This window comes from Varanus komodoensis, unplaced genomic scaffold (assembly GCF_004798865.1).
Source record: "Varanus komodoensis strain SLA01 unplaced genomic scaffold, ASM479886v1 scaffold5, whole genome shotgun sequence".
Lineage (NCBI taxonomy): Eukaryota > Metazoa > Chordata > Lepidosauria > Squamata > Varanidae > Varanus > Varanus komodoensis.
This window is the reverse complement of record NW_025336087.1, coordinates 24284820-24296313: the sequence shown is the minus strand read 5'-3', so window position 1 is coordinate 24296313 and position 11494 is coordinate 24284820. Positions and strand designations below refer to the sequence as shown.

Sequence of the window (11494 nt, the reverse complement as noted above, 5' to 3'; positions counted from 1 at the left end):
CAGCTGACATTTCAACAATTGGATATCCATGCATAAATGAGTCTAATATGCAGCCTTCACTTGTTCATTTCCATGCAGGTGACCTGCTCCACTTTGTCTTTGACAGCTTAAACATACAAGGTGAGTGGCTAGGCAAAACTATGTATATCAGACAGCCATAAGACTTAAGAATGACTAACACAAAAAATGATTAAAATTGCACAACTTAGTGAATATTGCATGCACATATACACTAATTGCATATTTGTGAAGCCTGAAACTTTCCCCATCAAAATAAAATAAAATAAAATAAATAAAATCAAACAAACAAACTCAAATAACCTAAACTTAAACCTGAATTACCGACTGGACACCCATGCAGGAAGGAAAGGGAGAACCATAGGCCATTGTAAGCTTGATTGTGCACACAGGAGATCGATTTGTAAACAGCTAACTGTGTAATATATTTTCAGGGGAGCTTAGTGGGACATGTGAATGAAGCCACACGGTGCTTCAAAACTCAGTGGGCCAGGTGACTTGCTGCTGCTGCTTCTTCCAAATGAATTTTGAATTTTCTTTATTCACATTATGGATTACATCCAGATTTAATCATACTCAGACTAGATCTATTGAGATACATGGGACTTCAGCTCATTATAACTAACTGAATTTTCATTGACCTGAGTATTTCTACTATGAGCATGAGCAAAACTGGATCTAATCCCAAATATCGATCACTGATTTCCTGTGCAGAGGCAAGCAAATACATTAATATGTCTTTTTCTATCTGCCCTTCCCAAGTTGCCCATACCCTCCTTTCTAAGGCTTGGCATAAGTGAACTTACTCTTTGAGTTAACAGAGATACCCTGAGTAACACTCTGTAGCTCTTCTAACTTTCACCCCTGCAGGAGAAGCCAACACCTGCAGCAAAGGGTGTTTTGCAGCCAGATGCAGCATCTGACCAAAAAGGAGTTACAGAAAGGCCCTCCAGGACAGTCTGGAGAAGCCGGCCAGTTGCTCTCAGGCAGTGTGTTCATTCTCTACCTCCAGGTTTGCTGTCCAAGGTCCTGATGCATCCTGTAGTCTGAAATGCATTCCAGTCTCCTCTCCCACTTTCTGACTTTCTGCATGAACCATGATCCATAGCAGGGATGGATTCCCCGAGGAAATATGACAAGACAGAAATCAGTTCAATTTCAGCTTTTTATATAATAGCGAGGAAGCCATTGATATTGTAAATTGATGCCTTGAGATGAAATGGGCTGGATATAGATTACCAAATTTGCAGTTTACTGCAGAAAAGACATTGTTCCTGGTCAAGGAGTCAGAGCCTGGTAAAGGAAGTCAAAGCCTGTTTTGGAAGTGGCAGAGTTGCAGTTTGCTTCTGGAATCAGCTTTACACCTTGGTAAACATATGTTGGGTATGTCTGGGGCACCAGTAGAGGCTGATGCACCAGTGACATCCATTTCTGAGTAAGTCAGATCTGCCCACATTCCTTGGCTCCATCCATGCTGGATTATTTTAACATGTGGCTCTCCATAATCCTTCTAAGAAATGGGTGGCTGCTTGCCCAGGGAGTCATGTTACACCAACCCTCATTCAGTTGCACTGGTTACTAATCTGCTTCTGCACACAATTCCAAGTGTCAGTGATTAATATGAAAATCCTAAATGGCTTGGAAACCTTAGGGACTACATCATCCTGGCTGCTTCTTGGAATGAGGAAGAGAGGCTCTTTTCTGTTGTCTCATCTCAGGCTGAAGACAGAGGAGACCTTCTCAATGACTGCACTCGTATTATGGAATGCCTTGCAATTATCTTCTTCTCTTGATGTTTTTCTCCAGTTACTGAATTCAGATTTTTTTTCACTGCTCTCCATGCTATTAGAAGTCACATAACATCACTGGCATGCAGAGGAATACTGGATGTCTATTCACATGTTATTCCTTACAATGCACAAACCTGTGCAGTCAACTCATGTATTCCATTTTCCACTCCTGCGTATCAGGGTCAAGTGGTAAAACATTCATTCATTCGATTTATATCACATCTTTTTTTTCTCACAGGAACTCGGCAGCTTATATGATTCTCTTCCTGCTGCTCTCAGTCTATTCTGCACAACAACAAGCTTGTGAGGTAGGTTGGCTGAAAGTTTGTGGCTAGCCTAAAGTAACCAGTTGGCTCCATGGGTGATAGGGGGCTAGAACCCAGGTTGCCTGAGTCCCAACCTTATGCTCTTAACCACTACACTGGCTCTCAATGATAATATGTATAGTTCTTCCCTTGTCAGTAAGGCTTCGAATGGTAACATATATACACACATACTTTGAATTGAATCATACCTGACATTTGTACCAGACTAACAAGTTGAAAAAAGAATCCTGAAATCTTTCAAGCCACTAGCCATGGACCGTGGGGTGAAAAGGTTGCTGACAGAAATCCTAGATGATTTTAAAATGCCCTGTGGCACTGCAATATTAAAATCCCAGACTCTGCAGAGACAAAACCACTGAGTAGTCAAAGAGAGAGAGAAGTTTACCGCAATGTATGCTATATAACTAGATTTCTATAGAACGGAGGAATTCCTATATTCTCTGTGGATTTCCCTAAAACTATCCACCAATTCCCATCCCTTCTAATCAAGCAAATTGAAACACATGAAAATTATATGAGTAAATTCTGATTTGCAAACAAGATTTGTAGACATGGATCTGAATTATTTAAAGACATGGTCCAACTCCTGGGCCAATGATTGGAAAGAAAATGCTTCAGATCTTAATGTGGAGAAGTTGAACTCTACCTCTATGTTGATGCATGTCACTGCACATGAGAGAGCTTTAAACTGATTATTAACACTCCCAAGCCTCTTCAGAATTCCTCAGGCTTGTCAGGTAAATGACTCAACATACAGTAAACTAATTTGATTCCTCTCGTATTTATAAAACCAGACTTAATGTCTTTATTCAAGAAAAAGTGTCTTGCATTCAACTGTAGCATATATGGGAATTCGTTAGAAATGTTATTCTGCTAAGTGATAAATAAATATTATGAATGAATGCAAATATAACACATTTTATCATTTCTTCTGCAGTGTTTCTCAAACACTGGACACAGACATATATATATTTTTCTCAATGAAAAATATAGAACTGTAAGAGTTAGAATTGCCCACATGAGTCATTGCTCCTAGTGTACCTCCTGACTGCAAGGACCAGTGCTAAAGGTACACAGGGGAGCCTTCTCTGGGCTGTATTTCTGCCCTGGAAGCAATGGGACCTTCAATCAAAAAGGGAGTCTTCTCTATTAATGGATGTTCCCCACGTGATGTAGAGCCTTGGAATATCTGGCTTCTAAATGGCAAGGGAGAACTTCCACAGGTAGAAGGTGCTTCCCAGTGGAGAAATATATCTTTCTAGCAAGTCAAGCACCACAGGGGAATGTGTTTACTTGGCTATCTCATGACCTGAGCACTGTAACACCTGAAGATACCTATAGTCACACCCAACATAAAAACCTAGCAAGAGCCACTTCTGATGGTTGAACCTGCCTTTGTATAACCCATAAAATTAAGGGAAGGGAAGGGAAGGGAAGGGAAGGGAAGGGAAGGGAAGACTCAGCCACTTTTGCAACAAATTCAGTAACAGTTCATTTTGACCTTTACAAGTACTTACTGGCAGCTTACATCACAGTCTTCCTGATTTTACACTTTCTTATCTGTATAACCCCATTGGCATTCATCCTTGTCTCATAACTACTGACCTCGCTTAGTGAACCATCATCTTGATAGTACAACTACTTACCTCTATCAGCCACAAACATTCGTCCTGATCATGCAGCTACTTGTTCCAGGCAGAACTGCCTCCTACTGCGAATGCTTGAAGAATAACTGATGAAGTGGTCCTGAAGCTGTACCAGTGGGAAGAATGATCCCGTGACTTAACAAGGATCTGTAGTCTATAGTAATTGTTTTCATGCTATGTTACACTTTTCAGAGAGAAGGATGGGAAATAACATATTCTTTTTGTTGGAGAGGATGCCCCATACGAAAGTTAGACTTAGTTACAGTTAGACAATTGTTGAAATCAGTGGGAGGGAGGTTAGTTCTGACTGATGCGTGCTACACTGTTTTCAGAGGTCTAGTCTAAGTGTAACTAAATCTAGATTCATTTTAACGATTTAGATTACTAGAATGAAAAACTTTGTAATGATGAAAAATTATCCATTTCACAAGGTGACAAGCAGCCGCCTCTGTTTTCTGAGGCCATTTCATTAAAGTCTTTTCCCCAAGTATCAGTATTCCAATAATCTATAAAGCTTGCTGCAATGCTGCCATATATATCCATGACAACCTCAGTCTCCATCCACTTCCCTGTTATTGGTATTTTTTCCACAGTTCCTGTTTAGAACATTCTTTTTAAATTAACAGAGCACATAAAAATTGAGAATTAAAGCTTGAGTATTGTAAACAATACTCAGTAGATTTGTTACATACACATGTGTATGCACATATGCACACACAGGGAAGAAGCTTATCACAATATTTCACAGCAGTGCGATAAAACTTTATGTGAGGGAATTATAGTTAAAGAAGATAAAAACCAAATATTCCATTTCAATAAAATGATAAATCAGTAACAGGTAAAACAGCAAAGCTACTGTTTAAAATATCAGGAATACATTTTCTTTATACTGAGATCAACACATCTATTGCTTTTATGCATACTGGAAATGGAATAAGAGACTTCCATATTGTCTTTCTTATTTTTTGGCAATTTCTGCATGTCTGTGGATGTTGGCTTATATCCTTTAGGATCCTTCATGGCTCTTTTCATTTCATATATATTTATCACCTGTACTCTGTCCTCAAAACAATCACAGGCACAGGGATTATGTACCACTGAAGCTTAATTAACATCAAATACGGGGCTTAGAAGAAAACTGGGGTGGTCAGCTTGCTTCAGCTTCCATAGATGCACTCAGGATGTCCCACTTCAGCCCAGTCCCAGAGAAGCAGGAGGAGAAGTTAAAGATGTTTTTTTTTTCCCCAAGCAGCTGGTCATGGTGCTTGCAAGTGACCTTACAAAATCCCAGGAGTGAAGCTTTCATGCAAGCGATGTTCACCACAAAAGACCTGCTATTAGTGGAAAGAAGATCATCAAGGGGCTGGAGCATCTACCCTATCAGGAAAGCTTTAAGGCTTTCTGGCTTTTTAAAAAGGAGTGAGTAAGCAGAGACACAGAAGCGTACAAAATTATGTGTAATACAGAGAAAATAAACAATGTACTTTCATAATACTAGAATTTGGGGTCAACCATTAAAGCTAAATGGTGAGAGATACAGGGCAGATCAAAGTTGTTGTCCAGGCACAAAGTCATGCCCAACTCTTCACGACCCCATGGACAACATTCCTCCAGGTTCTCCTGTCCTCCACCATCCCCGGAGTACTTCCAATGGAAGTCCTTCCTCACATATGGAAGCCATGAAATTTGCTCATACAAGATGTAATGATGGCCACAGACAAAAGTGGATTAGATAAATTCAGGGAAGGTAATGCCTATACAATACCTTCAGGAACAACAGCAAACATATGAGCTGGAGGGGGTTCTTGTACGCATCCCATAAGCATCTCTTTGGCCACTGTGGCCAAATAGGCCTATGCTCTGTTCTCTCAGACAAGGTGTCCTTGTGTTCTGAGAGGCTTTTCAACTGTCCTGCATCTCCCTCCAATTTGCATCATGGGATGATCCCAGGTTCTAGTGTTATGGGAGAGAGATAAAAATGTCTCCCTTCTCACTTTCTCCACACCATGCATATTTTTAAGCACCTTTATCATATTCCCTCTTATTATTTAAAAAAGTGAAATAATTCAAGTTGTTGTAACCATCCTCACAGGAGAGTTGCTGGGTCATTCCAACCTTAGTCATTTTCTTTGTCCTTCTCTGCACTTTCTTCAACTCAAAGATGTTCTTATTCAGGTGCAGCAATCAGAACGGCACACAATATTCTAAGTATGGTCACCACAAAGATTTGTATAAGATATGATTGTAGCAATTTTATTTTCTATTTTGTTCCTAATCATGCCTAATAGGGAATTTGCCTTTTTCATAGCAGCTGTGGCTGACAATTTTGTTAGACTTTCCCCTACAACTCCCCATCCCCAGCTCAGATCCCATCAGCCTATACTTGAAGCTGGGATTCTTTTGCCCAACGTGTATTATATTGCACTTGTACCCATTGAACTGCATTGGCCATTTTGGTACCTCTTCTCCCAACTTGGAAAGATCCATTTGGAGGTGCAAACTGGGTAAATTATGTAAAAATAAACTGAAATGAATTTCTCATACATCTGTAACTGAAATATGAACTGGGATTAGGGTTCTGTGAATCAGCAGAACAGAAGCTCTTTGGGGAAATTCAATTTCCATCTCTCTCTCTCTCTCTCTCACACACACACACACATACACTGTTGTTGTTGTTGTTAGTCATGAAGTTGTGCCTGACCCATCGTGACCTCATGGACAACATTCCTCCAGGCCTTCCTGTCCTCCACCATCCCCCGGAGTCCACCTAAGCTCACACCAACTGCTTCAGTGGCTCCATCTAGCCACCTCATCCTCTGCTGTCCCCTTCTTCTTTTGCCGTCAATTGTTCCCAGCATTTGGCTCTTCTCCAGGGAGTTCTTCCTTCTCATTAGGTGGCCAAAGTATTTGAGTGTCATCTTCAGTATCTGGCCTTCTAAAGAGCAGTCAGGGTTGATCTCCTCTAGGACTGACCGGTTTGATCGCCTTGTGGTCCAAGACACTTGCAGGAGTCTCCTCCAGTACCACAATTCAAAGGCCTCAATCCTTCAGCGCTCAGCCTTCCTTACGGTCCACATACATACACACACACACAAATACACAGTGGATCAGACCAGGGATTCATCCAGCCTAATACTGCATTCAGACATCAGCTGACTGGTGCTCACAGGATCCCACAAGCAGAATGTGAGTGCACCAACATTTTCCTGTCCCAGTTCCTTGGGAAATGATGCACATCAGTGTCCTGGAGCCATCAGGACTAGTAGGCATTGATAGCTTTTCCTCCTTGAGTTCATCCAAACTCCTTTGAAAGCTGGCCAAACTGGTGGCTGTACATCTTGCGGAGGCCAGTTCCATAGTTTAACTTTGCACTGTGTGAGGAAGTGTCCTGATCCTCCCACAGTCAGGTTCATGGGATGACCCTGGGTGAGGGAAAGGGAAAGAGGGAGGAAAAAATGTCTCCCAATCCACTTTCTCCACACCATGCATAATTCTGTACACCTCTGTCAATCTTCATGCATGTCCATTTTACATGTTTGAAATATTCACATTTTCTCCCATTGTCTAAAGTGTGTTTGTGTACAGTTTTCCTGCACATTTGTAGAATGCAGACATTTTTCAAGTGCATTTTTGTTGTAAGAATTGCACTTCAAACCAATATGCAAGGACTTCAGAGCCCACTTTGAGTGTTGATCTGTGTTTGGGTCCAGTCATTGCAAACTCCAATAAAACATTAAATCAATTGAAAATAAAACTAACTGGAAAAAAATCTTATGCTAGGATACTATCCCTTAAGGATGCTGAACTGGTTGATATTAGAAGTGGGATGTCAAGTTGTATTTATTGTTGTTTAAAAAAAGAAAACTTGTTGCACAGGTGGGGAGCACGGAGTGTCATTTTGTTTACTTTCTGACAGTGTTTCTGTAGCGACCACAATCTTTGGTTGCTAACATATTGTAATAGACAGGCATGGCCTCAGGGGTTGATTACTTTTATTGATTAACACTACAGTTGATTTACTAGCCACAACCTGCCCTGGAGAATGTCTGGTTTCTGAGAAATAAGGTCAAACTAGTTGAAAAATACTTGCGAATAAGTGTCCATCTGGAGGTAAGCAGTTTCACTTGTGACTGAGCAGAGCTAAATGGGCCTCTTCAGCAGGTACATAGCACAAAAATCAAGTGCTGTTAGCTTGTTTTCTGAAAAAGAATAAGAAATCAAGTGCTAAAATATGACCTTCCAAATTTGCCAGGAAATAATGGCTTCTTTTCTTTGGAATTAATAGTTTTTCAAAAGACTTTTTAATTGGCAATGAACTGAAATATTATTTCTTATTATAATCACAGTTCTGTCAAGTTTTGAAACAATGCAGGCATCAGCAAATCAGTAGGTTGCCCCTATCATGCAATGATTTTTCTTTCATTCAAAATAATAAGAAACATAATTGGAAACTTGCTTTGCATTATTAAAACCCAACAAAATTCAGATTTCTATTGAATTCTGTGGTATCACCATAGGCTCTGTATTTATATGATTGTAATTACAGATCACATACAAAAGTTGTGCTCCGCAGCATTTCAATTAAATACTTCTTAAGAGATTACTGAATCTAAGACTAATCATGCACATGTTAGTCCTAGAACTCCCAGTGTTCCTCAGCCACAATAACAACCCCAGAAAAGAAGCTGCCAAGTGCTGGTGAGGAAGGAATGGGGAACTCCCTGCTGAAATCCTCCCGTGCAAGGTCATTCTGTGTCTGTGCTTGGGGTGGGACGGGGGAGAGGGAGGCACATTATCCCATGGTCTGTGGGACATGCCCCGCAAGGACTATAGGATGGGTCTGTTACAGGCTAACCACCAAACGTTAGGGAAACTTGATATTGTCTTAAGAAGGAAGAGTGACTGTATTTAGGGATGCTAACAGGGTCATCTGAGTTTGGATTTTCTTGCGTTCTGCACTTGCCCTGGACCAACTTTTTTCAAGTCACATGTATTCAGCAGACCATTTTTTTTACTGTTAGGAGACAGAGGTTGGCACCAATCTGCATTAGTTAGCACAAAGCAGCATACTTGTGAAAGTGCACATCAGTGCTAGTATGACTTAGCCCAAATAGAAGAACATTCTGGTTAAAAATAAAAATGATACAAAATAAAATGTCAGCTAATGTCAATAAGCAGATGTGAGAATGAAAGATGTCTGACAATCTGCAAAACACAGATGAGATGGAGTCAACAAAATTCATAGAACCCTAAGAATATGTGCTTAAGATTATAGAAGTTGAGATATCTGATTTTAAGATATTTTAGTAGAGCATTTGAAATATTTGGTGAGAGATGCGGACATGAAAAAAGTGCTTAATCACATCAAAACTCAAAGTCTATGTCGTCTGCTGGAAAAGCAAATGTGGATTTGCTATTTACCATGCATATTGGCACTGTTCAAGCAAGTGCATGTTCATGTATAGCCTTAAACCGGATACAGAGATGTAGGAGTTCATGAAAGCTCCAACCCTGATATCCTATCATCCCTGACAGGACTGAACAGTGTACATAAACATGTTCAGCTGAATATGTTCACAGAGTTGCTTCATCACAAGCCATGCCTTGTCAGGGTTTCTGATCACAGGACCTTCACAAGCACATCGATCCAAACATCCTCACTTTGTCTCTTGTTTCCAGCACGTGAAGATCCACACGGGAGCCTGGCACATTGCTAAGACCGCATCCAGTTTAGCCCTCCACACAGGGAATGAAAACTGCACTGTTTCTAGTGCATTTTATACAAAACATGAACATAAGAGTAATTGAAAAAGCAGGGAAAAGATCCTTGTCTGTTGGTTCCACTTTGGAAACGAGACTAGAAGCTCCAAGACTCAGAAGAGGAGAAGCTCAGAAGCACCTTTAATTTTAAGAACTGATGTACAAATGTTTAAAATATGGCAGCATCCAGTTTGACATTGCCACAGATTTGTTGCACAAGTATGAGTGACCTCTGGCGTAAGTCAAATAGCGTTTGCTGGCATGACAGGTTTCTCTAGAAAACCTATAAGGACAACAAATGCTATCAGCCTTGTGCTGGAGGTTGCTTATGCTCTACATTAGCAGTTGTGTCAAATTGGAAATTGCCCATTAAATCCCAATCTCCCCTTCTGCTAAAAGCAACAACACTATAATGATAAATTAAACGACTGGGCATTTTCTGCTCTTTAACGGCAATAACAAATCCACTGCCTGAAGTGAGTGCATTACTCTGCCACATGACAGAGCTGTTCTTCTGTGGCTCAGCAGCCCTTAGATGTTGCATCCAAGAGCACCAGCAGGACCAATGCTGGCCTTACCATCTGTAGTATTAACCTCTTGGTGACTGCCAAGAATTTAGCCAGTTCTTTAGCAAATCAAGTGGCAGCCGGAATGCAAAGAAATCTCTTGAGAAAATACCATAATGAAAGATTCATCAGAAAATATGATGATATGACATAGCATTTATTTTACACATTTCAGGCATTCAAAGTCCTTTGGGTTGTAGGCAAAGCTAGTTTTGTGGCAGAAGAAAGCACTTCTGCTATGCCAAAGGAGGGCACCTGGTGCTTGCCAATGTCCTCTATCCATAGTATCCTCACCACCACCATATGCCACCTGAGAGTTAATCCTGAGACACTGAGTATTTTTCTTGCTCAGTTTCTGTATTAGAAGTCACCCAAATTTGCAAATTTTTTCATGGGCTCAGAAGAGCTAGAGCTTAAAAATTAAATATGGGGAAAGTGAACTAGGAAGATCCATCCATCTGGAGAGGGCTTTGCATAATGAGCTCTTTAAAATCTGGATTTGAATCACCATACATTCAACTGGGTTTGCAGCCCTGCATTATGGTTGGCACATTTCTCTTTTCCAATAGGCTTGTCCTCTTGACAAATACACGGTACCAACGTACATCTTGGCCCCATCTATGCTGGGGATAAATGTACTTATTGAAATTGCTGGAGACCAAACCGAGATCATTCACATCATTGTATTCCTAATTGCATATGTGGGTGTGAAAGCTGGACAGTGAAGAAAGCTGACCGGAAAAAAATGATGTGATTGAAATATGGTGCTGGTGAAGAGCTTGCAAATATCCTGGACCAACTGAAAGACAAACAAGTGGGTCCTAGATCAAATCAAGCCAGAGCTTTCCCTAGAAGCAAAAATGATGAAACTGCAACTGTTATACCTCAGACATGAAAAAGTCAAGACTCATTGGAGAAGACAATCATGCAAGAGAAAGTCAAAGGCAGAAGAATTAAAAGACCAAGTATGAGATTTATTTATTATTTAATTATTTGGGTATTTTTACCCCGTCCAATACATTGCCGCTTACAGCAAAATCCAATAAATACATCTACACTCAACTAATACAAACTAATCCATGACTGAGTGAAAAAACTTAGATAAAATATTAACATTACAGAAACATTAAAATTACAGAAAAATTAAAAGGTCTTGTCCTGGCACCAAAAAGCTTATACTGTTGGCGCCAGGTGGACCTCTCTGGGGAGCACATTCAAGGCTGTGGCTTTTTATAGAGACGATGCATCTCTTTTATAAAGAAGCCACAGCCGTGAATTTAGAACAGGTAATCATGGATGTTATGGATAGGACATTTTGGAGGGCTTTCATTCATAGGGTTGCCATAAGTTGGAGATGACTTGATGGCACATGACAACAACAACACTGA

At 40.4% G+C, this 11494-nt stretch overlaps 1 long non-coding RNA gene across 1 annotated transcript in view; it reads right to left on the bottom strand.

Annotated features, from left to right (window-relative positions):
- Positions 1–7781: 7781 nt before the first annotated feature.
- LOC123031632 overlaps positions 7782–11494 on the bottom strand; it is a 37146-nt gene continuing 33433 nt past the window's right edge. Inside the window, exon 3 of the long non-coding RNA XR_006416338.1 lies at positions 7782–7979. This is a non-coding gene — a long non-coding RNA (uncharacterized LOC123031632). The remainder of the gene's footprint in view (positions 7980–11494) is intronic.